Below are 25085 nucleotides of genomic sequence, written 5' to 3'. Positions count from 1 at the left end.
GTCTTGGCCAAGACATCATCTGGAAGGAGAAGAATTTGCTGCCATTAACTGAATAGGAACCAGCCAGAGCTGAGGCTGCCTTGTGCTGCAGGGTTGCTTTTGATCACCACCCTTTCCAGGGAGGCAGCAGCAGCAAACCATAAGATAGGTAGATAGATAACGTTCTCCACCAGGGGAACCGGAAAGCCAATAGCAGATTTCAGAAATGCCTACAGAGGATATTAATACTGATTCCAACTCTGAGTTCCAGAGGACCTTAATCCGTTCTGTACTACACAGCAGTTCTGCAGCCTGAGAGATCTTTTCCTTTTACAGCAGCCACAATGCAGCCACACTGCTTTCCCTGATGATTTGTGGTACCCTCTGTCTAGAGGATATCCTCAGCGAACAGGATCCACCAGCTCTATAGCTACTTCAGTCAGCAAACCAACTTAAAGTGCAGAAGACGACACGGAATCAGGCCCACGGTTCTCCATATACATCACCAGTTCATCCTCTGCAGGCCCCATGTCTCCTCATCCAGAATAAGCTATTGACTGAAACACACTCATGGGCATGTTTTCCACTGGCAGACCAAATTTACATCAGCATAGCTATATGGAAGCTGACGTAAGTCGCTCTTTGCTAATGGGAGCCTAATGTAATTAAATGGAGCTGAATCAAATGCATGGGATGCTCACCTTGTATTCAGAACATCAGCACCCTCAAAAAACATGTTCCTTCTGCTAAGAAGGAAATTTGATCAAACCCTCCTGCCTTTCCCAAAGAAGCTTTCATAATGACCACAGCTCTTCTCTTTCTCTGCATCTTCCTCATTATGTCTTTCTACCAAGCAGTGTGTTGATGCTTTTAAGGGGTGAGGCCCAGACTGGCTCTGCTTTTCCATCTGGTTTCAATCTTGCGGGGACTGAATTACACATCTCAGTTTTCCTCCACGGTCTCCCCAACATACTCCCCTTGACAATCATTTGCCTGCTGGGTTTTAAAAGGCACCAGTGTACTCACACACACATCCGGCACGTGCATATCCACAAACACTGAAACCAGCAGGGAAGATCATTCCAGCCCCTGGAAAGACCAAAACTGCTTGTTACTCAGGGAAGAGATATTGCTGTTTATTCTCTGGGAGGGAACAGTCTCCATCACAACATGGAGGATAATTTCCTGCTGCTCTGTACAGGCAGAGTTGGATGGCTCCCTTCTACATCTGAAGCTGGATCAGCAGATTGGATTCTTTCTTAAAGGAAGGTGTTTCATTCTCAGTAATCTTCCTGATCAGTGAACTAGGGCTACGACTTGGACATGTCCAGCCAGTACTTATTTTAAAACAGACCTACTGGACTTACTGTGCTGGATTTACTGCACTTCTTGATCCTTCAAGTGGAGAGATCTGGCCACTGGAGACCAGCTGTGAGCACAGATGATACCCATCAGAGTGCTTCCTGGGTAGAGTGACTTGTCTCCTTCTCAGACAGTGGGCAGAAATGCAAATGTGTATTTATATGAACCATTCTGTGAAGGATACAGGGACAAATTTCCAAGCTATAGGAGACTCAAGCAGAAATTCTTGGACCTGGGATGCCGAAGTTGTGATGTAGGACTTGCCTTCTTACATCCAGGTATGTCTCTTAAGTTCATGGCATTGTTATGGCTAGAAAAATAAAAGTAGGCCGATATTACTGATTGTAATCTAAAAAAAGAAGTATCTTCCAAGGTCAGGAGCAAGGCAGCCACTGCCCCAAAGGAACTATGGGCAAAGGAACTTATTTTTCCATTTTGAAGCTGGTAAAATATGAATGTTGCTGTTAAATGTTCTGAAGAACCCAGTACCTGGTAACTTGGAAATTATTTCCTCAGATCCAGTGCTGTAGCTCCAGAAAATTCCACTCAGCTATCTTCTAAATTTTTTGATGGGCTTCATGTGATCCAACAATGACGGGAAAAGCCATAGCATACCTGTATCCAGCCGCCAGCCTGTGAAATCCTTGGTTGTTGGATAAAATGCATTACTAGAAGCTAGATCAGAGACTGGAACTCAGGACCCAGCTTGGGAATACTTCCTAATCACTATTTTAGAGTCCTACACACTCGCTGTAGTTGAGATCTCACCACAAAACCATCCTTCCTCCTTGTCTGAGCAACAGCCAATGCTCTGGCTGTGCAGATCATCAGCCTAGACCAACAACAGCCACAGAGCCAAATGCTGACGTCTTTTATCTTTGTTTATTGTGTGGTTAGTCATACTGTAAAACAGGTAATCAAAGTTGGAGTGCAGGACAGGACTGGGTTCAAAGGCGCTCCAGTGTGACCCATCCAGAGCTTTTTTGACAGTCCTGGCCGCTGTTTAGAGAACTAAAAGGCAACTGTGTGAGCTGATGTCTGACTATGACCAAGAAAGTTATCCAATTGAAAAAGATAGCCTTAGGACTGCTAAAAACTTGACCATAATAATGAACAGCTCAGTTAATGAGGGGCAAGCCTCAAAGCATTGTAAATTATCCACCTGGCAACTTTTGAAAGATCAAGACCCCTAGACTCTGCAGAAGGAGGGAATCTAAGTGAGTTACTCATCTCTTTGGACATAGCAGTGAGGAAGATTCTACTGCATCTATCAGCTATGGCAGAAGTCACAAAGATGGCTGAACACTGGAAAGATGCATTATGATGCAAAGACCATGAGATGGTCTGCCCAAGAGAAGCAGGAACAGAAGTAGGATTATAACCCTACTTAATGCATAAAATGAAGTAGGATGAGAGCCTTCCTTAAAGCATGTAAAATGAACTGAATCCTAGAGGTTTTTGTTTGAGATGTGCTGGGTCTCGAGCTTAGTGGCTGGTGCCGTTGCAAACAGGCATAGGAGCAGAGCTAAAGGCTATCACTGTATTACTCAGGCACCTGCACAGCCTAAAAACAAACTTCCTGGAGCTGTGCGACCCCCGTCGTACTTCCTGCACATGAGTACCGAGGCACAAGTCTCTGCAGAATCAAACACACATCCTCCGGGCCCCTGGACACCTGACTGATCAGGTCCAGTTCATGTGGTTGCAGACTAGCACACCATATACACTCACTGAAGAACAGTTTATTTCCCAGAGCTCCTGGTGCGATGTGGTGGGGGACTAGAACTCCTCCAAAGAGGACAGGCCTAGGAGCAAGCATGGGAACCATGCGGAAGTCTTCCCATTGCCTTGCAGGCAGGGCTGGGTGCACAGCATGCACCAGTGATTTTTGTCAATGGTTGCAGCTGTGATGGAAATTACAACCCCTAACAGGCTGGTTTAAATTTACCAACAATTTATATTTGATCAAGAGCAGAAATACTGGTCAGAGGAAGGTATACAGTGATACCTGAAGAACAGGCTCTGCTGACTCACAACCCAACCTGCTCTTCGGGATGGTGAGTGAACGAAAGGCAGTTTAACCAGCACCCAAAGAGAAATTCTTTTGACGGTAGGGGAGCCTCTGGGGAAAGGGGTCATAGCTCTGTGGTGCCTGTGGTAGCAAGTTACATGCAGAGGAACTTTTGAGATGAGTGACAGCTGAGCCCTAGAGCAGGACCTGACACCGTTTGCCCTCCTATGGAGGCCTTGGCCAGCCCTGAAGGGAAGACAGCCAAACCCAGAGATTAGGAGTGAGGTCAAGGTTAGATGACAGAGCAGTTAATTTATACTAAGTGACCTTGGCAGAGGTGCACGTCAGCACTGAACCGTCCATCCCATGGCTGGCTGCCCACAATCAGCTAACCTGAAGTAGAAGATTATTCATCTGCACTGATGACTATATGTCAAGCAACTCTGTCCTGTTCTCCATCCTTTACACTAATCTGCTCCGTCGGATGAACCTCTTGCAAACAGTGATAGAAGCAATACACATTTTGGAGGAATAAATCGGAACACAAGCATTACAGCGGTGCAACAACACTGCAAGGATGATTTAAGAGCCTGGAAACTAGAAAGATGTGGTTTTTGGCAGGCTGAGGCTTTAAAAAGAGCAGTGAGGGAAGCAGAGAACTCTGTTTTTACAAGTGTTGAAGATGGACGGGGCGGGGGGGGGGTCTTTTTAAAGGAGCCCTTGTGGTGGCTTGTGTCTGATGTCTTAGACAAACACTTTCTTTTCATCTGCCTTTTCTGTTTTAAATGAGTCTGGTTTATAATTAGGCCACTTGAGTTTCACGATCAAATTAATCTCTGCCAAAATATACCAAAGACTCTAGAGTTAAATTGAAGATGCTTTGACTGGATTATTTTGATGAGTTCCAGTTGGCCAGCTGCTCCTTCCTTTATAACAGCTTTTGGGTATCGCAGTCCCTTGACTTCTGAAGTGTCATGTTTGAGGCCTTTTGCTCAGAATGTTCCATAGAGGAAACGTACATGGCTGGTAAAAGGAGATGAGAGAGAGAAATTTGATCAAGATTTTTTCCCCCCATCTAGCCTCTGTCATTTTCATGGCTGTGGCCAAAAAAAATGCACAATAAATGCTGGCTCGCCATAAAGAAGAGCAAATTCAGGGATGAAAAGACAATGTACATCACTCAATACAACATGGGTGCTACTAATTCCAAGGGTCACTGCTCAAAAGGGCCATGGGATCAAGGTCTCTACATCCTTCAAATCCTCTGGCCACTGCTGCAAAACTCTCACACTCTTCTCTGAGTACAGTATTCAAAATAACCATATGTTTGCACTAGCACCAGAAGCTGCAGGCCAGAGCCTTGGCCTTTGCTGCATGATGCACTGTGCAAAACCAGAACAAAGAGACAGTCCCTGCCTCAAAGGATTTACAATCTAAAGCATCATTATCCTGTAGTAAAAGCAATTAAATGAGACAGACAAGGATCTGACTGCAAAGTCAAAGCAGGACTGCAATTCCTTGCAATGCCTTTGCATGAATGTGATAAGAAATAATCTAATTTAACTCTGTCCGCTGCCAATGAATTTTACAGACACTAAATAGTTCAGGAACAGTGCCCCTAAGCAAGACTTCTGCAGGCTAGAAAGGTAGAGGGTCAAGCATTTTTTTGTAAAGTTGTATAAGTCTATTAGACTCTCTTCTCTGTGAACGTTCACACCCAGGAGAGACGGAAGGATACCAGCTACTTTTTGAGGCCCTCCTGTGTGTAAGTGCAGGTCTATCTTTGAAATGTGTTGCAGGGCAATTCTGTTTTTTCAGACCAAAAGGACAGCATTCAACCACAAAACTGTCTACCAAAACCCTTTGGTGCTCATAGGAATGTTGTTCAACCCCCTGTTAGTAGGTTTACAGAGATGCTAATGCAGCCCAAGAGGCTCACTAAGGGGTGAGGGAGAGAAGTGTGACCATATCAGACCTTCAGCAGTTCAAGGAGGCTCCCATCCAGAACGATATCCCATATCCTGCTGCTGGAGATGGGACATCACAGCAGAGGGAGGAAGGAGGTGATGGGGGTTTCTGACGTGTCTCCAGGACTCAGCCATACATTCACTCCAGCCTTGCAATGGAAATGGGGGATTGTTGGAAAAAATCACTATCACTGGGTTGTGGTAAACCTTTGTAGCTAACCTTCCTCTCAATCTCTCCTCTCTTTATCTCAGTATCATCTCATCTCAACAGCTACTTTCAGCTGGACAATCCAGAAGCACTGGCCTGTCAGAGGGAGCAACTCCAGAAAAGGAGCTGAGAGAGCTCACAGAGGGCTTTCGTCCTCCTCTTTCTGCTGTGAATGTCTGGCACCCAACGTTTGTGAGATACATCAACCTCTCTTGAGTGAGGAGCAGAGATTCATCATGAAGAGGAATCACCAAAACCTTTTGCTCAGCCTGATGCCAAACCTCCAAAACCCATTGCTTGCAGCTGGGCATCCCATAGCACACAGCACTGTGGCAGAGCAGAGCAACCCACAGCTGTTTGCTAAATATGCCTCGTGCTTATTCCAAAATACCATGTTGCAGCCTGGCTGTGCTGGTGTGAGAAAGAAACAACGTTGGGACAACGACCTTTCAAGATTATACTGCTTGCTGGGCAGCTCTCCTTCCCTGTTTAACACAGACATGCAAAGCCTGCAAAAGCATCTTCACTCTGTCTCAAAGAAGGAAAAAAAGTTATGTTCTCTTTGCTGCTGAGCTTAGGAGTCACTACCACTATTTTCAGACAAGCCACCAGGGAAAGACAACATGTCTTTAAAGGAATACTCCCATTAGTACTCCAGCACCCAAACTGTGCTTGCTGGAGTTGGCCTCCTTCTCTGTTCAGTCTCAGAGTGTTAGCTCAGTTCTAGTGAAATTTAGTGGTATTGCCCAAACAGATTTGCTGCAGCAATCCCTGGTAAGGGCTGCATGGAAAGAGTCCCCATAGCTCTGGCTGTTAGACACTTAACCTCTTGCTTAGGTTGTTATCATCAGTGAAATCCCAGGCACCTGCCATCAGCATATTTTTCTTCCTGAAGCAGAGGAAAACTTTTTCCCCTATTTTTCCCTTCTTTCCCCCTTTTTGCAGCAGAGAGAGGCTGAGGATTGCAGTTTAACACCTGGTTCAGGAATTCACATTGCCAGAAGCAAGGGCCAGATGGGAGTGAGTCTAACAGCTGCCACGAAGGTGGCTGAAATGCTTCATAAATCATTTTTGCAATGTTCTAAGGTACTGTGGAGAATTTCTGCTCCTTGCTGAGGAGGGGATGGCATGTGGCTTTGCTTCCCCAGTGCCACCTCATGCTGGCCACCTGCCTGCACTGCTTCCCATGGGTGGTGCCAGCAGCGACTGGGGGAACCATGTCTCAAGGCTTTGGGGTGGGCAGGCAGGCAAAGAAGCCTTGTCCAGTTTGGCCTGGCCTTCGTGTCACTCTCTGTCCTCTCCTCCTTTCAGTCCCTGTCCTAAGACAGAGGGAGAGGAGCTGGGCGGAGGCTGTGCTGGTGGCATGTCCAGGGGTGTACCCAGGACCCCCCTCCCCAGGGGATGGGGGCTCTCCAGCCTCTTATTCCTGGTTAAAAATGAGGGCCGTTCTGGCCCAGCCGGCTCAGCTTGTTGCTTGGATTCTTCCCCACATGGCACATTTGGTCCCCAAAGCATCCTGGCTGCAGCTGTCCCCATGGTCCTGGCTGGACCTGGCCTTGACCAGGCAGCCAGAGCAGTTAGGGACACTGCTTGGGTCAGTGTGAGGCACACAGACTGACACCAGCCTTGCTCCTGCGGCCTTTTGGCAAGATTTACCCCCAAATCCTCAACCAGGTACTGTAAATATTTGAGTTTCTAGAGGAAGAGCAGCCTTGTTTCCCTACTGAAAACACCCAAAACCCCCAGAGAGGAAATTTTTCTTTGGTCCTTGTGGTAAGTCTCCACTCTCTGAGAGGCAAAGAGTCAATATGACTACAAACTTTCTGCAAAAGCCCCTTGAAGTGCTAGAAAGGCAGAGGTGCTCTTAATGGTTTAGGAGATGGGAAGGCTCACATGTCTGTATCTGTCATGGCACACTGGAAATCTTCAGCTTCTTGAAGAGCTGGTGTTTGGGGGGGGGGGTGTTATTGACCTTCTATCTTGGGAAGTTATTTTATTTAGCTGCTCTTCCCCCTCTTTAGGACGCCACAAGTGCTCTGGCAGGCACCATTAGAACAAAAATTTTTGAAGAAAATACACAAAAAGCTTTAATAAAACTATTAGCGAACTACCTGAAAGGAGCTAATCCAAATACAGAGAGTTGCGAGATTTTGATGGTTCTGATTTGTTCCCTCATGAAATTGTGGTAAGGACAGTCAAACCACAGTGCTGGGCTGCTTGTCAGCTTCTTTTTGGAAAAGGTTAAATTCAATAAAAAGAGGATAAAAGAGAGTGGATTCAACACATCTTATTCCTAAAATTTGACCACAAGATTGTATTCATTTCATTGCAAGCCTTGAAGTTCTGGGCACTGTTAAATACAGAATGACAGCTATGTGTTGGATGTGCAGTGTGCAAGGAAAATAGTTCAGAATCTACTAACTTGCAGCAAAATATTTTTATAATACTGTGTATTAACTTTTAATGACAGTGGCAACAAGAGCTCCAACAAAGTTGCATAATCCTCTAACTCTTGCTTTCAAGTACTTGGAAATTTCAAAAAATAGCCATGTTCAGTTTGAAATCTTCCAAATTTCCCTCTGCCAGACAGAGATATTGTGAGAGTGTGTGCCTGTGTGATTTTGTTGTTATTGTGTTAGGGTCAACTCATTAAATAAAACATCTTGAATTTCAATAAGAAGCTAACCAAAACAAACCAATAAAACCTATTCTCCTTGCAGCGGGCATGAGCACAGGCAGTGCTGAGACAGTTGTGAGTAAGACACTGAGATCTGGCAGTCGCTAGCCCCTTCTGACATGTGTTTTGCAGAGTTTTGCTAGAAATTAGTTTTGACAGACCCATTTTTGCATGAGCAAAGTAGTTCAGATCTCTTCATTTCCCTCCTCCTCCAGAGATATCCTTTTCTTCTCCTTCCTGAAAGGAGCCAGGTTCCTTGTCACAACAGCTCCGCTGTTGGCCTGCAGTCCAGTTCCCCAGCTTGGAGGCTTTTTGGCTTGGCTTCTGTTCCTGCTCTTCTGAACCTGTCTTGAACCACCTCCCCTGTCCAAGCTGCTTTGTCAGCTCAGTGTCTTCCGAAGGCTGCGCCAGCAATTGCACCAAGGACAGAAACTGTCTCTTCACCCAAAGTGGATTCCACTTTTTATTCTGTCCTCTTGTTTCCTTCATTCTTTGCCTGAGAGATGGCTTTGTATGTTGTCTCCATTTATGCCCAAGCCTAAGAGAGAATCACAATTCAGCAAGAAAAAAAGCTGCAACACCTGTGGTGCAAAAAGTGCTGGAAAATTTCTGTTTGGAGAAGCTCAAACAAAAACAACAAAAAAAATTTTGGTGACAGCAAAATCCTCTCCTAACTATGAATGTGCAGTAAGACAGATTCATTTTAAACTGGTATCAACAGTAGCCATTTAATGTCAAAATGTATTTGTTTTCCTTGGAAACTGCTGTTCAAACTGGAACAATGGCTGGAACTGATATTTTGCAAGGAAAGATTTTGTTTCATCTTGACAGTCTGAAACACCTTCAAATATTTTCCAATGGAAATGACATTTTGTTTCTGCTGATGCACAACTTAATCATTTCGTCACTATTTCTTCCTGTGACTGTTTCCATTTCAGCATAAGGGACCTGAGAAACTATTGATCACATGCAGAGCATGGGCTGAGCGTGACGGCGAGCCATCAAACTGTTGCATCCAATATGACATAGAGCAATCCAACCAGACACCACAGGCTCAGCTAATGAAACCATCCTTTTTAATGGGGAAAATGCAGATGCAAGAAATTTCAGCAGAATCTGTTTTAGCATCTGTTAGCAAATCACAAAAGACCTTGGGGTTCAAAGCTAGCCTAGAGCTAGAAGAACAAATAAATAAGGTACCCACTCTATACTCTAAATGGACTATGAGCAAAAATAACTGGGTACAAAAACGTGAAAAGATCTCTCAGTTCATAAAACAAGTGGGCAGCAGGCCTTGGAATAGGTTTTAGAACTCTTGATTTCTACCCTACTGGAGCACGCTGGCTCTTTGCATCTCCTCCATGGGCTGCTGTGGGAGACGAGTGTGGGAGCAAGTTCCTACCTCCGATTTCTCATTCCTAGAGAGCTTGAACAATTTCAAACCACTTGCATCCCAAATCCAGATAAAAAGCCCTATTCTTGAAAAGGTTCATTAACAGAGAGAAGTTTCCAGTTCAGGTTGGCTGAAATGTTTCCCTTTCACAATTTCAACACATTTCTGTTCAGTCATGGCCTTTTCAGCACTATGGGATTAGATCACATTCCAAAATTATCATTGCAGAAAAAATTAGCTGTTGCATTTTCCTTCATAAATGAGTTGATGACTGAAACTTTTTCTAAATGGACCTGAGAAGTCGTGGTTTTGAAACAAAATATGCTATTTTTGATAACAAAAATAAAAGCTTTCACAGTCAAACAGGTTGGAAACAGGATCCTTTGTTTCATGTTTTCCTTCATTTTGTGGGGACAAACTGAAGGGTTCCCAAAGGTGCCATGAGCTGGAAAGATGCATGGGCCTATTTGCTAAAGACTCAGAGTCAGCCAGTTCACATAGCTAGAACTTTTCTCCCTTTAGTGAGCACTTCTCTTGATTTTGACACAGCTTTGCTGCGCAAAGCTGTCTATGAATATTCATGGCTAAATACAGCCCTCTGAATGTGGTATGATGTCACTGGAGAAGATTAGAGCCTGCACTGGCTGGAGTGGTGGGCTCAAATACTTGTACTGTTGTCCCCAAGAAACTTGTAAAGAACCAGAGATTTAAGACACAGCAAGGTTTCTTTTTCTGTTTTGCATTTGCTTTTCTAACTACATGCATGAGGTTTCTGTCAGCATTTGAAGTTCTTGGTATCCCTGAGCACAGGCTGCCCTGAGTCTTCCCTGGAAATCATGCAGAATGTTGTGAATGCTGTCTTACGCGGACGTCTCTCCAAGCACTGCCTATCAGAAAAAGCCTTTTTGCTCTTGGACTGTCTCACGTACTGCAGACCGCTGTCTTCGCTGCTGTGGGGCTGAGGGAATGACTCACAACCACATCTTTGGACCAAGTCCAGCAAACATAGTTCTGTACCTCATGGATTTCAGCACTATCAAGCAAGCTTAGATTTAGCATCAGTGAAGAAACCTGACCTATTTATAGGTGTTCCAAGAAGAGTAATGATCATTGATTGAAGCATAAACAAGGAAGCAGAGCATCAAGAAATACATATATCTTGTGAAGAACTGTCACCTCTGATTAGACTAGACTCACAGCATGCCTTCACAGTTCACTGGTATTTGTTTCAGAACCATCCCATAAGGTGATGGACTGACTTCTCAGGCAAGTATGCCTTTTCAATGCGTGGTTAACTTCAGTTTCCAACTTCACCCTAAGAAATGAGACAAATATTTATTTTTTACAGGGAAACCAGTAAATAGTTCTGACAGCTATGATAGATCACTCCTACCTAAAAGAAGCCTTTTGGACAAGACAGATGCTGTGTTCTTGTTGGGGTGAATTCTCTCAACTTAAAAATTCATTATTTTGGCTCAGAAATATTGTGTTCCTAGTCTGCATCTGACAACTGTGACTGAAATCAAGGACCTGACATTAGATTTTGGCTCCAGGACAAAAGGCATGGCAGAGATCCCGCTGCCAGTTAAGAGCTCTACTGATGGGCTGCAGAGAGACCACACTCCAGCTCCCTTTTGCATCCCAACACTGAACCAGGAGCTTGAGGAACTGTAAGAGGAGGTGTGCTCCAAAGTGAAAAAAGATATGGTTTACAGGCCATCCACTGAACATCACCCAAGTGAAATCATTTCAAGAGTGAGTTGATTGTTCAGGGAGCAAGCTACCTGTTTTCCCTTAGAAACAGTACTGTAAATAGTTTCTCTGAGCCCTCGGAAAAAGGGAAGGTTCAGGAGACACTGTTGTTCTTTAGAAAAGGAACTTCCTTGAACTCCTTGCTGAAGTTCACCATATATGTGGTATGGTAGAGGATAAGGCCTGCACAAGTAGTCTTTGGTCAGTATTTAGCGTTGCACAGTCCTTCTGCAGTTACCTTCTTTCTTCAGATCTCCTCGTGGAACTGGTGTTAAGCAGGAATAGCTGCATTTGACCGGGTTGGTCAATGCCAAGGAAATCTCAGGTTAGGACAATGAAAATCTGCACGGACACCAATGTGTTTTTTGGGGCCAGCTGTTGAACCCTTTGCAAATGGCTTTTCATACTAGGTCAAGGGGGTATGCCAAACTGTCCCTTTCCAAGTGCCAGACTCCTTTTAGTGAGGAACCACTGAAGTCCTCATCCCATTCAGCACACACCCTCTCCTCCATGATGCCAAAAAGGCAACAGAATATCCACATTCTTGCACTCCCCTAATCACCATGAAAGCTGTGACTCACTCTTAATGGCATGCTATCCTTGCAAATGCATTAATTTAACTTGGGACCATTTCCTCAATGCCTGTTCCTGTTGTTTGACCCCTGGCTTCACTTTTCTTTCTTTTGCAAGGACAGCCTTCAGTTCAAGTCACACCAATAGGAAATTTTAAGCCAGTTCTGGGAACTGCTTCCTGCAATATGTCTGCCTGTGTTATCTGTGTGTTGACACTCTTTTGAGAGGGTGTCTTGACTGGAAACACTCAAGCAGGGTCTCCACAGCTAAATGAAAACAGAAGCAGGTTATCTTACTTCCGGTCTTGCCTCCTTCCTGCTCCTTTGGGGAATCATTGCTAAGAAATAAAAATATGTCCCTCTCAGAGAGCATGCCTGTGGTAGAATGGGGCTTTTCTGGCATGAAGTCTTGATCATGTGACAGCAGCAGCTTGTCTCACCATGGCACTGAACATTTGACAATAGCTTTCCTCACATGGCTTTTGGACTATTTGTTCATAATTTAACAGAGACACAATGCGACTGTCAAGACAAAAATAGCAGTCTAAATTTAGGTAGAATAGACTGAAAGGCACCATGAACACTTCCCCTTCCAGAGACAGCATTCTATGGCCAGGAGGCAACAAACAAAACAGGACATGAAGAAGCCAGGACAGCTGTAGGACGCAGTTACTGAGAAGATAGCCAGGGAAAGAAGATATTATGATGTCTATCCCTTGGAGACTTTCTGGACAATGACTGGCTCATAGCTTATAGGCAGTATCTCTGGGCTTGAACCATCTCCCCAGCTAGACCAAACGATGCAGCAGTTGTAACATAGCTGGAATAGGTGGAGCCCAGTAACAGTTCCTGTCTTGCATGACTCAGAGTGCAAGACAGTATCTCCTCCCATCCCTGGAGGCCCTTGCATGTGGGGTCTTCCAGAGACCCCAGCCATCCTCTTTGACACCTCCAGCTGCCAACAACATGCCAAAGGCACTTTGAGAGCCGTCTCCTTTCCCCAAGATGCAGTCAATCCCACCATGAGATTTGCTCTCAGGGGAGCAACGCTGGCTCAGGCTCACTTTGGGCACAAATGAAGCAATGATGGTAGGAGGGGAAGATGCCATGAAGAATTAGGATTAACCAGAGCTCTGTCCCCTTCTCCTTCCATGAACAGCAGCACCCATTTCACTTGGTTCATCCAAACTGTGGGAAGCCAGTTCCTAACGCACCCGGAGTCTCAAGAACTATTAATTCCTACAGATGTTGTTGGAACTGGTTGCTGGCTGGGGAAAGCAAACCTAGATTAATGTCCCTGCCGAAAGAGAAGAGGAGAGTGTCTGTTGTTTTATGTCCTGCTGAGCAGTAGCTGGTCAGCCGGTTGTCGCGTTCGTATTCCTAGCCTGCAGCACATCTTTAGCTCCAGATTGGTCTCAAGCACCTGCTTCTCTCTTCTTGTCAGGAAGGGAAAAGAGCAGGACTGTACTCATGCAAAGAGAGTTAAAGTTCCAAACATGCAATTCCATTAAAAACAACTGCCCTCCCCCCCACAGCTTCATTGTTTCCACTTCTTGTCAAACGCTATGATTTTTCAGAATGGCAAAGGAGCCAAACTATCAGCATTAATCCTGACTCACTCCTGGCCTGATGTGAAACTCCACGCCTTTCACACACACACATCTGGCCCTCTGTGCCTGCCTCCATCCTTGCAATGCTCTGCATGCGCTGCTGAATGTGACAACACATAGCACCAGCTGATATGCAAGGCACTTTCCCTTTTCTACAGTTCAGGCAGCTGTGAACATATCAAAACCATGCCCAAGCCCTTCCTTGCCTCCTCCTTCTCTTCCAGTGCCCACACGAGACCATGATCCCATCTATCAGAACAGCAATAGTCCTCAGGACTGGGGCAGACACAAAACGGAGGGAGGTGCAGCTATCACACCGTGAAGAGTCACGGGACATTGAAGGAGAGTCATTCAAACCCTCAGCCATGCTGGGAGGCCTTCTCTGGTGAGGTTTCAACACTGGCACATCTGCTGCCCCTGTAAGATGTGGGGGAAGACCCAAGGACTGTCACATTGATCAAGCTAGTTATTCGTTTGTCTTGTTAACCAGATGAGTTACGGAGGGTTCAGTCCAAAGCTGAGGATAGATAGAAACCAGAAGGAGCTTTAATAATTCTTGTTCCTTACCTCTGGAAGAAAGGGGGTATTCTATAGCCTGGCTGCAAACACAGGCCACAGAGTAAGTAACTGCCATAGGCACAAATGACAGGTTCCTAACGTAGGAGATGGCGCCTTCTGCAATACCAAAGAACCTGGGGACCATAGCTGAGTTTTCCTATGGTCACAGGGCAATGCCATGCCCTGGCTGCCATGTGCAGATGCTTGGGGGGGGGAGGGGGGAATACATGACAATTGTGCCCTCTGGCATAACAAATTGAGTACCTTTCTCACAGGTCATCAGCGTAAGAGCTGCTGAAACAGCAGCTGAGGGGACCCTGGCAACAGCTAGATGGGGATAGCCTGTACCCTAGCTGCATTCAGCAGCACTCAGGAGCCATTTCTAGGCTGTACTGGCAGGACCTTAGAAAAAGCCCCCACAGACTCTGTAGCACCAGGCCCCACCAGTGAGCTCTTACCCCACAGCGTGAGATCAGTCATTTCCTTGCAGATCAGTGCCATAGGAAATCACAGATGCCTGCCTCTGGCAGTGCGGGAATTCAGGCTTTTTTTCCCCTTTCTGAGAATGCGCTGCAAGCCCACAGCCTGTTTCTGCCTTCTTTAGTTTGTACCCATGAAAACAGCCCCCATTGCATCAATGCAGGCTTGGTTGAGCCAAGACATTTCACAGGAGAGCCCAGCAGCACCCACACAGAAGGAATTGTTCTGTAAATAGCCTGCTGTTTGCACCCTCAGCTGAAAACTAGCCCAGGACTTCTCATTCCAAAGCACAGCCCTCCATCACCAGAGATGAGACTAAGGCAATTCCTGTGAGCTGAGCCACAGCCAGCATCTCTCCCAGGACTAGCCGCAGGAATCCTGTCTCCTGCACTGAAGTCCTTTGTGAAGGGGAACAAGTTTCCCCCGGCAGTGGCCCTCACTATACAACGGCCATATGAGGTGGGCATCTCCTGGGCACCAGCAGCTAAAGCTGAAGGCTGCACTTCTTCCACCTGCACTTCTGTGGGCTGCTCCCTTCCAGAAGTTTGCACTGCAGACTCCTCCCTGGGTGCATCTGGCCATGGCAAGGCTCTCCTGGAGGGAAGGGAATCCCCTGTTTGGCATGTGGTGCTGGGCTGGGGTCACACTGGAGCATGGGCTGTCCTGACCATCTTTGGAATACCCTGAAGATACCTGTAAAGGAGAGCCTAATGCAGCTGCACTTCTCAGGGATTGCTGCAGACAGATTGGGGAATGCCCAGGATTGCTTTGGTTGTGAATTTGATCTTGCAAGTGCTGCTTGGCATTGCATGGAAACAGTGTAGACATAAGACCTGGAGACTTGTGTGTGGTTTGATTTAATTTACTCCGTATTTATACATGATAAGGTCCTGTTACATGCAGTTTCTCATTCACAGGGCCATCCTGTTGTTAACCAAGAAAGGCCAAGTCAACACTGCACAATGATGTACCCTGGCAAATCCAGCTTCTCTCCTGCTCCTGTCACACTTGTCAGTGCAGGTACAAAGTATTTCTGATGGGTTCCCCATGCTGACACTTCCCTCTGTGGTGATGAACAGGAAGAATAGTCCCTTTCCAATTATTTGATGAGACTAACATTTACAGAAGCAGCATCTTCTCATGACAAGGAGGAAACCAGAAATATGTGAGGAGAGAAGGGAGAAAAAAGAACTAGAGCACATTGCAGTGGATCGCTCTCCTCTGATATAGTGCTGAGACTCAGATGTTTCTTGCCATCTTTCGTAACCACTGTCCCAGGAAGCCTTATCTGTGCTGCTGGCATCTTCTAGGCTGCAGCAACGTGCCCAGGCAGTGACTTACTTCTAGCCTTCCCTCAGTCATTCCCATTTTCTCAAGGCAGGTGATGCTGGAAAGTCTCCCAGGTTCTCCTGCAGCATGTAGACTCCAGCGAGGAAGGTAAACAGGACACTTGGAGGGCTCAAACAGAAGGTGTGTGCCCCTTACCAGGAAGATTCAGGGAAGTCTGCATGGAATGATGGTGTGGTTTCTTCTGTTTGTTTTGCTGGGGAATTTCCCCTTATCACTGACAGGGCTTGGACCCAGACCAGACGAAGAGAAAGCTATATACTGCCAGGTTGGTTAACACACTTGCAGGTGTGTGTCTGGGTATTTTTTTCCTCCAATACCTGTGTACAATAAACACTTGTGAGAAGGGTGCTCTTTGGTAAGGATTCAGCACTTAGGATAAAAGTCAGTAGCTGCAGGAGAGATACTTGAAACCAAGCATACCCTAGGTAAAAGCAGATCTGAAGAGTCATAGTTCTTCCCCTAATTTAATTTCCCAATTAAATGGGAATGTGCTAGGCTCTGACAGTATGGAAAATTACAGAAATAAGACAGAAAAGACAAATCTTAAGGAAACTAATAGGATCCCAAATAATTTGGAAACAAATGCCACAGAGGCAAAGGAGAGGGCAAGAAATAGAAACGCAGGAGTAGAGCAAGCGAGGACCGAGGATCTACAGTCGTCATGCTGGACAGTGCGGCTAGCATAACGCAAGTACCAGAGGCTAAAGCTGCTTTATTCTACAGTGGGACATCTGACTGCTTTCAAAGTCCAAAAGGACATCTGGGTCTGCCAGCATGATGGGGGTTAATGTGGTGGTACCTCCCATGTCTACGTGCCATAGGGCTCCAAAACTTTCTAGACCTGCTACCTGATGGTGGCCTCAGCTAGAAACTTGATTCTGGACCTGGTCTGGCCTGATCCTGCCTGTATCGTAGCTGTCTGGTCTAAACCGGTATCAGTGTTATGTAGGCCAGAGAATTTGCAGGGGACACACAAAGGCATTCACTCCTGGTGTAAAGACGGAGCAATAGAGATATCACTATTCTTTTTGATTAAGTTTCATGTGCTGGGCAATTATACCCCACTGTTCAAAATGTTCATTTCATTTCATTTATGGCTTGGACTTTACTGAATTTCAGCTTCTTGGAACAGTTTTACCTGCTGGAGCAGAAAACCTGTTAGTATTGGGCTGTTATCTTTGTGCTGGCACTCACAGACCACTGACAAATCACCTCCTAATCTTTCTTCTACTTAATAAACAGGTAGGGGCCAGGAAGACTTACAGAAATGTGATAAGGCCTCTGTGCCATTAGTGAGGGAGGAGCTGTAGCCTCCCCCGCTGCTGCTCTGGACTTGCAAGTCGTCCCTGGCTCACCTCTGCCTCCTGAGGTGTGACAGTCATGATAGCCACAAGTCTCTTGTCCTGGGAACCTGGGTGACATGAAAACATCCTCCATTTCCTCCCCAAAAGCCAGGGCCTGGGCACCTTCTCTACTGGGAAGTGAGAGACTGGAAGCAATCCCATCATTTTTGGAAGCATGAACTAGTGAAAACACATCACTGAAATTATTTTAAACTCGCTCTGGCCTGTCTTGCCAAGGTTAGAAAGTCACAGCATATCCCAGGGAGTCTGGTAGTCCCTTTCTTTTCCGTACAGGATGGAAACAAGCATGAGGTGAATAGGATATTTTTTCCCTGCTTTATTGTTTTCAAGCCATTTCAGAAGCTAAGTGAGTTTCCATGTAGCTAATAAAGGGGTTGGCAATACTTTAACATAAACTAATTAAATATAATTTACCTTGCTGAAAATATTTGTACTCCAAAAGGAACACCCTGCAATAGACTACTAAAAGACTGGGAAGAAAGTACTTTTTATAAAAACAGTTTTTATGTGTGTTACTTTGGTGCTAGATATTCTCATCAAGGCTTTTTATGCACTGTCCATTTGCAAAGATCAGGTTGGCAAATAATAGTCTGTTTAACTAAGGTGTTTCTTGATTTTTTTTTTCTCTTGTTAATGAACTCCCACCCTTCCCTGCTTCATGGGCTTAGGAAACACATAGTGGGAGTGGGCAGTCATGACAAAACTTGAGGGCTGGAAAGAAATGCTTCCATGGGGATGGATCCTCTTTAAACAAATAAAAGAAAATGTGTTAAATCAAGATGCAACATTTTCCCACTGTTCTTGTTTCTTCTCCCCCTATTGTTTTTCCTGAAAGCTGCTGCAATTGGGGGCAAAGGGGTGTTCTTCAAAATAAATTGTTTCCTCCTGAAAGACATTTTCTGTTAAAAAAAAGAAAAAGAAGAAGAAGAAGTCGTCCAAAGCCATAAAGACACACAAACAACAAACTGTGATGGAGTCATTTTTGACCAAATTAGTAAGTTTCATTGGATGATCTTAGTTTACAGGGAAGGCCATTTCTCAGAAGTAAACTGCTGGAGAGCTCGAGCAGCCAGGTATTTCCCCATCTCCATGATTGCAAGGAGTGAAATAAATGACAGCCAGGCACATGTATGCTGGGAAGAGTGGCCATAATAGGCAGTTACTTTGCCACCATCCTCCACACATGTGGATATTTGCTTTTTTTTAAAAAAAAAAAATCTGATAAAAAGATTCTAAACTTTAATGAGCACAGAATGGGAAAAATATTGAATCTTGAACATTGAAGCTCATTCTAACCTAAACTAGTTCATCCTCTGCTACTGTAGCTACCCAGGACAAGAGACACCACAGGGATCAGTTAGTTTTAGCTGTGTGTGCTTAATTAGCCACAGAAGTACCTGAGAGAGGTGGGTGGAGATGGTGCCTGGCTTTAGACACTAGTGCTGTGCTCAGGGACTGCTTCTCTGTGGTGGGAGGAGGCACCAAGTTCCCCACAGACCCCACGTTTTTCACAGTCTACTTTCCACAGAAAATATCAAGTTCTTTATTGAAAGAACCCAAAGATCCTCACCCCTCACACACCTCTGGATTCCAGAAGGACCTGCTGCAGTCTCGTGGCTGGGCATGTGAGCACTTTGCACCCCAGTTCCCCACCCTCAAGTCATCCACATTGCCTGGTGTCCTCCCATCATCCTTGATAGGAGATGTGGGAGCCCAGGCAGCGTAGGAGCATGCCTGCTCATGTACCATGAGTGTAGGACCATGGTGTCACAGGAAACAGGCCTGGAAGGGGGCCTATGGGATCATTCAAGCCCTCCTCCCATGCTCCAGCAGGATGGTCAGCACCAGAGGCTCTCCTGCATAGCTGTTACTAGACAGCCCTCCTCCAAGATCTTCTCCAAAGGCAGCCGACTGCACCAGTTCTCGAAGGCTGCCCACATGCTGTCTCACTGTCCTCATGGCCAGACCCTCCTCATCACACCCCAGACACAGTTCATCCTTACTTGGTCACAGAGGCCAGACAAACACTTTAACTGCTTTCCCTGTGTTTCTTTCTCAGTTGCCCACTCCCATGCAAAACCCAGAGGCGTTATGACAGCCGTGCGTGTGCAAAGCCTCATCTTTCTCAGTTGTTGCTTGGAGCAAAAAAGAAAAACTTGTCTGCAGAGGGAAGGAACATACATTCCAGCTCAGCACATTCCCTCCTTTCTTTCTTAGATTGCTCTCCCTAATTACGGCTCCTAGGTATTTCAACTGCCTGACTTGTTGATATTTGTGGTTATCAACTGCTAGATGAGCTTCTGCAAGATCTCCACCTTGGCTTATAACCATGCATGGGTTTAAGTTATTACAAAGTTTCAATTCTGCCTCTGATTTCCCTATATCAGAAATAACCTGTGTTCCTTCTGCAGTGCGAGGCCAGGAAGCAGGGAGGAATGCAGGGGAGTTGGGTATCCTCAGAGGCATCTCATGCCCTTGAACCTAAATCACATCACTGCCAGAGTGCAGAAACCACACAGCAAACCACCAGCCTCAGGCTAAGCTGAACTGCCAGGACCATCCTTGCTGGCTATGGAGACCTGCTGCCTCATTGCTCAAACTGGGCAAACATGTTTTTCATCCAAACATGGCTTTTATCAGAAGAAAAAGAAAAAAAAAGGACAGCCTTCTGATAACCTTTTAAGAGGAAGAATAAAAAGTTTGGGGAAGAGGAGATCACAAATGGTTCAAAGTTACTTTCTGGCAGATGGAAATGGTTTCCTTTTTCTTATATAGCCTTGTTAAAAGTGGGTGAAAATAACAAAAATAATTATGCTTGTAACATTGTTACAAAAAAGACCAGTTTCCCTCTGGCAGTCAAAGGATATTGGTCCCTTCTCTGGGCTAGCTGCCTTATCCTCAAAAGGAAAGGAAGCACTTGAGGGTGTGAGCCAAGCTAAACGTAGTCCCAGGCTCTGGCCATCGCCTCTGCCCTCCCTTGGGCCGTGAGCAGTCCTCAGGCAAGACCAGCCCATTATTCCTGGTGGGACTGTGCTGCGGGGAGCCGTGTTTTCCGAGCAGGTACCCGCTAACCTGTGGTTGCAGCCCCGTGCTGGCCAGCGTGGCGGGCTAGCCATTGGCACACAGGGTTTCACAGCGGGAAGGGAAGGCCGTAGCCCAGCATGTGCCTGGGACACGGGCTCGTACCCTTTACTCATGCTCAGCGCCCCAAAGCTGGCATTTGTTAGGGGGTGGGGGAGCAGAACATCATTTTTCTACCATACCCTAGCAAACCTCAGCTGTTAGGACATGGAAAAAGCAAACTTTCCTAAAAGGGGCTGACTTTATAAACACCAATCAACTCCTCCCTGTGTGCCCGGCACAGCATTTCTCCAAAGCCTTGTGAATTGGAGCCTCACTTGCAGGTCCTTCTCCACCAGCTTCCCCCCGCCCCCCCGTAACTGCGTTGCACATCAGTGACTTGAAGACCTACTAAGCAGGCCTCTTCCAAAGCAGCAGGGGCTTGGCCAGCCACTACGCATTGAAGGGCTGGGCTGCTTGTCTACGCTAGCAAGCACACTCCACACCGGCTCCCTGAATCCCAGCCACCCGCCCACTCTCCACCAGACACTTCATAGCTCCTGGGGCAAGCAAAGCAATGGGAGTTCCTTCATGAGCAAAGCTGATGGCATCTGGAAGAGTTTTTGATAGCCATTGTTTCAAAGAGGGCTTTGAAGATCACAAGATCACCAGTCCCTGGCCCACCAGACCGACAGCATCTGCCATCACGACTGGGAGAGAAAGCCGAACTCTAGTAAGGCCCCAGTATTCAATGGTGAAGGTGATCAAACATTGTAACTACCAAAGGGAGGGTGGATTCTCTCCCCTGTGGTCTTCAAGCCAAGACTGGCAGCCCTTCTGGGAGAGAAGCAGAGTCAGCCCTATCCCAGGCTGGTGGGCATTTTGGAGAAGAACCACCTCAACCACTGCAAACCTGGCTGTACCAGATGAGATGCAGCCCCTGTAATGTTCAGGGCCATTTCAAAATGACAAGCCGAAAAAAGATCCAAACACCAGATCCCATTTCTCATCAGTACAGAAGGACAAACAAACTGCTCTGGTTTTAGAAACCAGCTTTTTCCACTCTAGGCTCCCCAAAGGTTTCACCTATCAGTGCTGTTATGAGACAACTTCCATCGTCAGTTCCTCTTCCAAAAAGCACCCTGCTCATCACCCCAGGCTCCTGAATGTGCAAGTACCTGGGCAAAAGACCTTGCGAGGCTTATAGGGATTTGAGAGGGAGACTGGACAAGCTCACAGAAGAGGGAACAAATCCAAGGGCAATCACTAAACCCTGAAATGCTGAGCAGAGTTAGAGCCAGGGAGAGACTGAGATAGAGCACTGTGGCCCCTGGTTGTTTGTGAAGAGGAGCACCTTGGAAAGGAGAGTGAGACAAGGCGCAACAGGCAGGAGGACCTGAGCTGATCTGACACAATTTCCCCATGGGTAACTGGATTCTCCCACAAGGCTGCAGACAGGAAAAGAGAAGTTAGCTGCTATTGCCTTGCTAAGGCCGAGCATGCAGACATTATGAGGATGGTCCTGAAATCCAGTAAAAGGGTTGAACAGTGACCAACTGATCACTGAATTGCCCCTTGCCTGTGTTTTTGAACCCATCTCTGTGATCACTTTCTCACACTTCACTCCTCTCTCATGAGGCTAGCTGTGTCTTTTAAACACAATTACTCAATTTACCACAGCCACAGGTCACCCAAGACTTGGCCATTCAGTGAACTGCATTTTGTGCAAGTCTTGGATAAAATCGCAGCACCTAGCACCACTGTTGTCATTAGTGCAGTGAGATCAGTTTTGTAGAAGGAAGCAACATCTTTTAGTAATTAACAAAACATCATCTCTCTTCCTGAACCTTGTCTTGCTGATGTTCATAGGCCAACACAGTTCCAGAGGTGCATGGTCAGCTTCCAACAAATCTTTCACAAGATAGTGTAGGTGCAAGGTGGTGGCTGTACCAGAGTTTGAGAGCAGGTTCTCTATGAACATCTGTTCGTCTCGTAGTTGCACAGGGATACCCAGCACACACCTGTACCCCACTGGGCTAAGCTACCTCACGTACCCACAATGAGAAAGTATGCCAGTAGACATCATCCCGCTGCTTTTAGTGGACAGAGAACATGAAAGGTGTGAACTCATGCAGGTGAAAAGTTCTGCAGAGGGAAGGTAAGAAGATAAGGCAACACACAAGAAGATGCTGTGGCCTTGTGCTGTCTTTCTTAAGCCTAAAAATTCTGGTGCTATTTTTCTTAAAGTCTCTGATCCTGGAATCAAGTGATCAAGGGATTTTTTTTATTTTTATTTTTTTTTTTGGTGATCAAATGCAGCCTTCATGTTCATGAAGAAAAATTTGAGTTACGTGGTCCAAAGGTACCCCCTAGATTAGAACTTCAGGCAACAGAAATTCAAGGCACACTCCTGAAAACATCATTTGTTGGGGTAGGGCTGAATCATAGCATTTGACTAACCACACGGAGGAATCTGGCTTTCTCCAGCAAGGCTTGTGCAGGCACAACCTCTGATATTCCCCTCCTCTAAAGCAAAATTTAATCAATGTATTTCCCCAGAGATCTGAAAATTCAAATGCTCTGCCAGAAGTCTTGCCTGGTGGCTATAGTCCAACTTTCAGTTTCCAGGGCCTCAAAAATATGTAGTCAGGAAGGAACACAGACAAATGCCAGAGGTACAAGCATAGTGAAAAAGCAACCTAAATGAGGACATTAAGTAATTTGCTCCAAAGACTACTTATGTTCTTCCATACTGATGTCAGTTTACTGTCTAGGGGAGGAAGGGGTAAAAGAAAAGAAGAAAAAAACTTAATTTGTAAATCCGCTACTTTGATTCTCACAGCCCTTTGATCCTTCTGGCCTTGAGCTTGCTTTATGCATAGACCCGAAACATCCTTAAGGGTTTCCACTTCACATGTATGACCCAGACTGTTTCAGGACAGTTTCAGCAAAGTTTCTTTCCAGGTCGGGAGGGGAGATCCCTTCAGAGCTACTTATGGTAAAGGGCACATCACAAGCACATTCCTGGCTTCCTCCTCTTTTGTCTCTTCACTCTCCAGCTTGCTTTTTTTGACTAAAAGTATTTAAAGACATTAATGCCAGTCATGCTGAGAAGAAAAACCCAAAGAGTGGAACAGATCATGTCAGAGAGGTGTCCTTCCAGCTGAAGGTAGGAATAGATCCTGCCTGGCTGCAGCAGAACAGAAGGGTGAGAGTCATTTCTCTTGCGGGAAAGGTTAACTGGATTGTCCAAAGACTTCAAGTCACTTGGGAGTATAAGCCCTACGGGAAAAGAGCAGACAGGATTTCCAGCCCGGGAGAACAATTGCCATCAGGATGTGCTGTTAAGGTCACAAATGGAAGCAGAAGGGCCAGCTGTTCAAACTGGGAAGCAGCAATCTCCATGCCAAGACTCTTCAAAGAGCCCTTCCCAGGTTTGAAATCCAAAGTGATAATTTGCGAGATGGGCACATAGGAGCTGGACCTGGACCACACCTGCACACAGCAACAAAGGATGCTCAGCTTTGAATGGAGCAGTAAGCACAAGATGGATCATTCTTTACGTCCTCTAATGGGTGGAGGAAGGGTCAGTCTACAGGGAGGCCCAGGGGAAGGGAAGGCAACACTTGTTGCTCTCATTATAGGCTGAAGCTTATTCTTCTGGAAAAAAAAAATGATAGCTGGGCATATGTTGGCTAACACTAAAAGCAATCTTGAGACAGGAGGGTGATATCCAAAGCTATCACAATTCACACAGGGCTGAACAGTTTCTTTAACGAAATATAGTAGAGGAAGACAACATACCACATCTCTACCCTAGGCAAGACTTGAGATGAGCATGAGAGGAGAGCAGCAGTTACCTGGCAGTAGACAGACAATGTCCAGCTCTTCATCATGTCAGTGATCTCAGCTGACTGGCTTTGAGGAGGAGACCAGGAGAGGGACCAGAAAGGCAATAAGATGCCTACTGACACCCCAGCAAGGGCAGTACAGTGGGAGGGAGTTTGGTGGCCCAGTTCTGTGAAGGCAGGAAAGAGGAGCTGAGCAGAGCTTACCAGCAGGCTGGAGGCGTAAGGTGATGTTTTTCTTCGTGTCATAGATGCTGCTTGACAAGGTAGGCCCAGGCGTGAATCAGCCAGCAGCTCCTGGGGCTGGGCCTTGCTGCAAGGGAGCAGCAGCCCTTGAAACGGCTTCTCAGCTTCCAAACAAGCAGCTCTTGCTCTGTGCTGCACTCTCCTCTTTCTTTCTTCTTCTCCCCCGCCCCACTCCCTCTGTGGTTTCAGTGCTATGTTTTTCTGGTAAGCCTGCAAGCACGCGTACGCGGAGACTTGCCCATTCCTCCCTGAAAAGCCCCCTGAGCCATGGGATTGACGTCAGCAGAGAGCCAGCTGTCAAACAATAGAGATTAAGACTTGGCAGGCTGCACAAAGCCATGCGAGTGCGTGTGCCTCCCCAGGCAGGTGAGCAACATTCCCCACCAAACAGGAACAGACACATTGCATCAACCTGGCTGCGTGCACCTGGACACAAGACCTAACCTGATCCTTTGCGGAGGCCAAGTCATGCCCAGGCAGCCAAAAGGGATCCAAGGTCCCCTACATGCACTCCCCCTCCATGTGGGACAAGCAGACCCTGCTGGGCAAGGACATCTCTTCCCCCCAAAAGGATGGAGGGAGGAAAGGCAGAGCTCTGGATCCAGTTGTTCATGGCTTGGGCCCATGCAAAGCTGGGTCCACATGCCA

The 25085-nt window shown here is 46.2% G+C and overlaps 1 protein-coding gene across 2 annotated transcripts in view; it reads right to left on the bottom strand.

The window, feature by feature from the left end:
• The window catches only part of SLCO2A1 (solute carrier organic anion transporter family member 2A1), a 74809-nt gene extending 50239 nt beyond the window's left edge, over nucleotides 1–24570 (bottom strand). Inside the window, exon 1 of one of the 2 annotated variants that reach the window (XM_026110657.2) lies at nucleotides 24399–24570. The gene's annotated coding sequence lies outside the window, so the exon portion shown is untranslated. The remainder of the gene's footprint in view (nucleotides 1–24398) is intronic. The other variant, XM_026110656.2, reaches the window with a different exon arrangement.
• Between the last annotated feature and the right edge of the window lie 515 nt (nucleotides 24571–25085).

Source organism: Dromaius novaehollandiae, chromosome 9, assembly GCF_036370855.1.
Source record: "Dromaius novaehollandiae isolate bDroNov1 chromosome 9, bDroNov1.hap1, whole genome shotgun sequence".
Classification (NCBI taxonomy): Eukaryota; Metazoa; Chordata; class Aves; order Casuariiformes; family Dromaiidae; genus Dromaius; species Dromaius novaehollandiae.
Note: the sequence above shows the minus strand (reverse complement) of the source record. Positions and strands in the feature narration are given on the sequence as shown.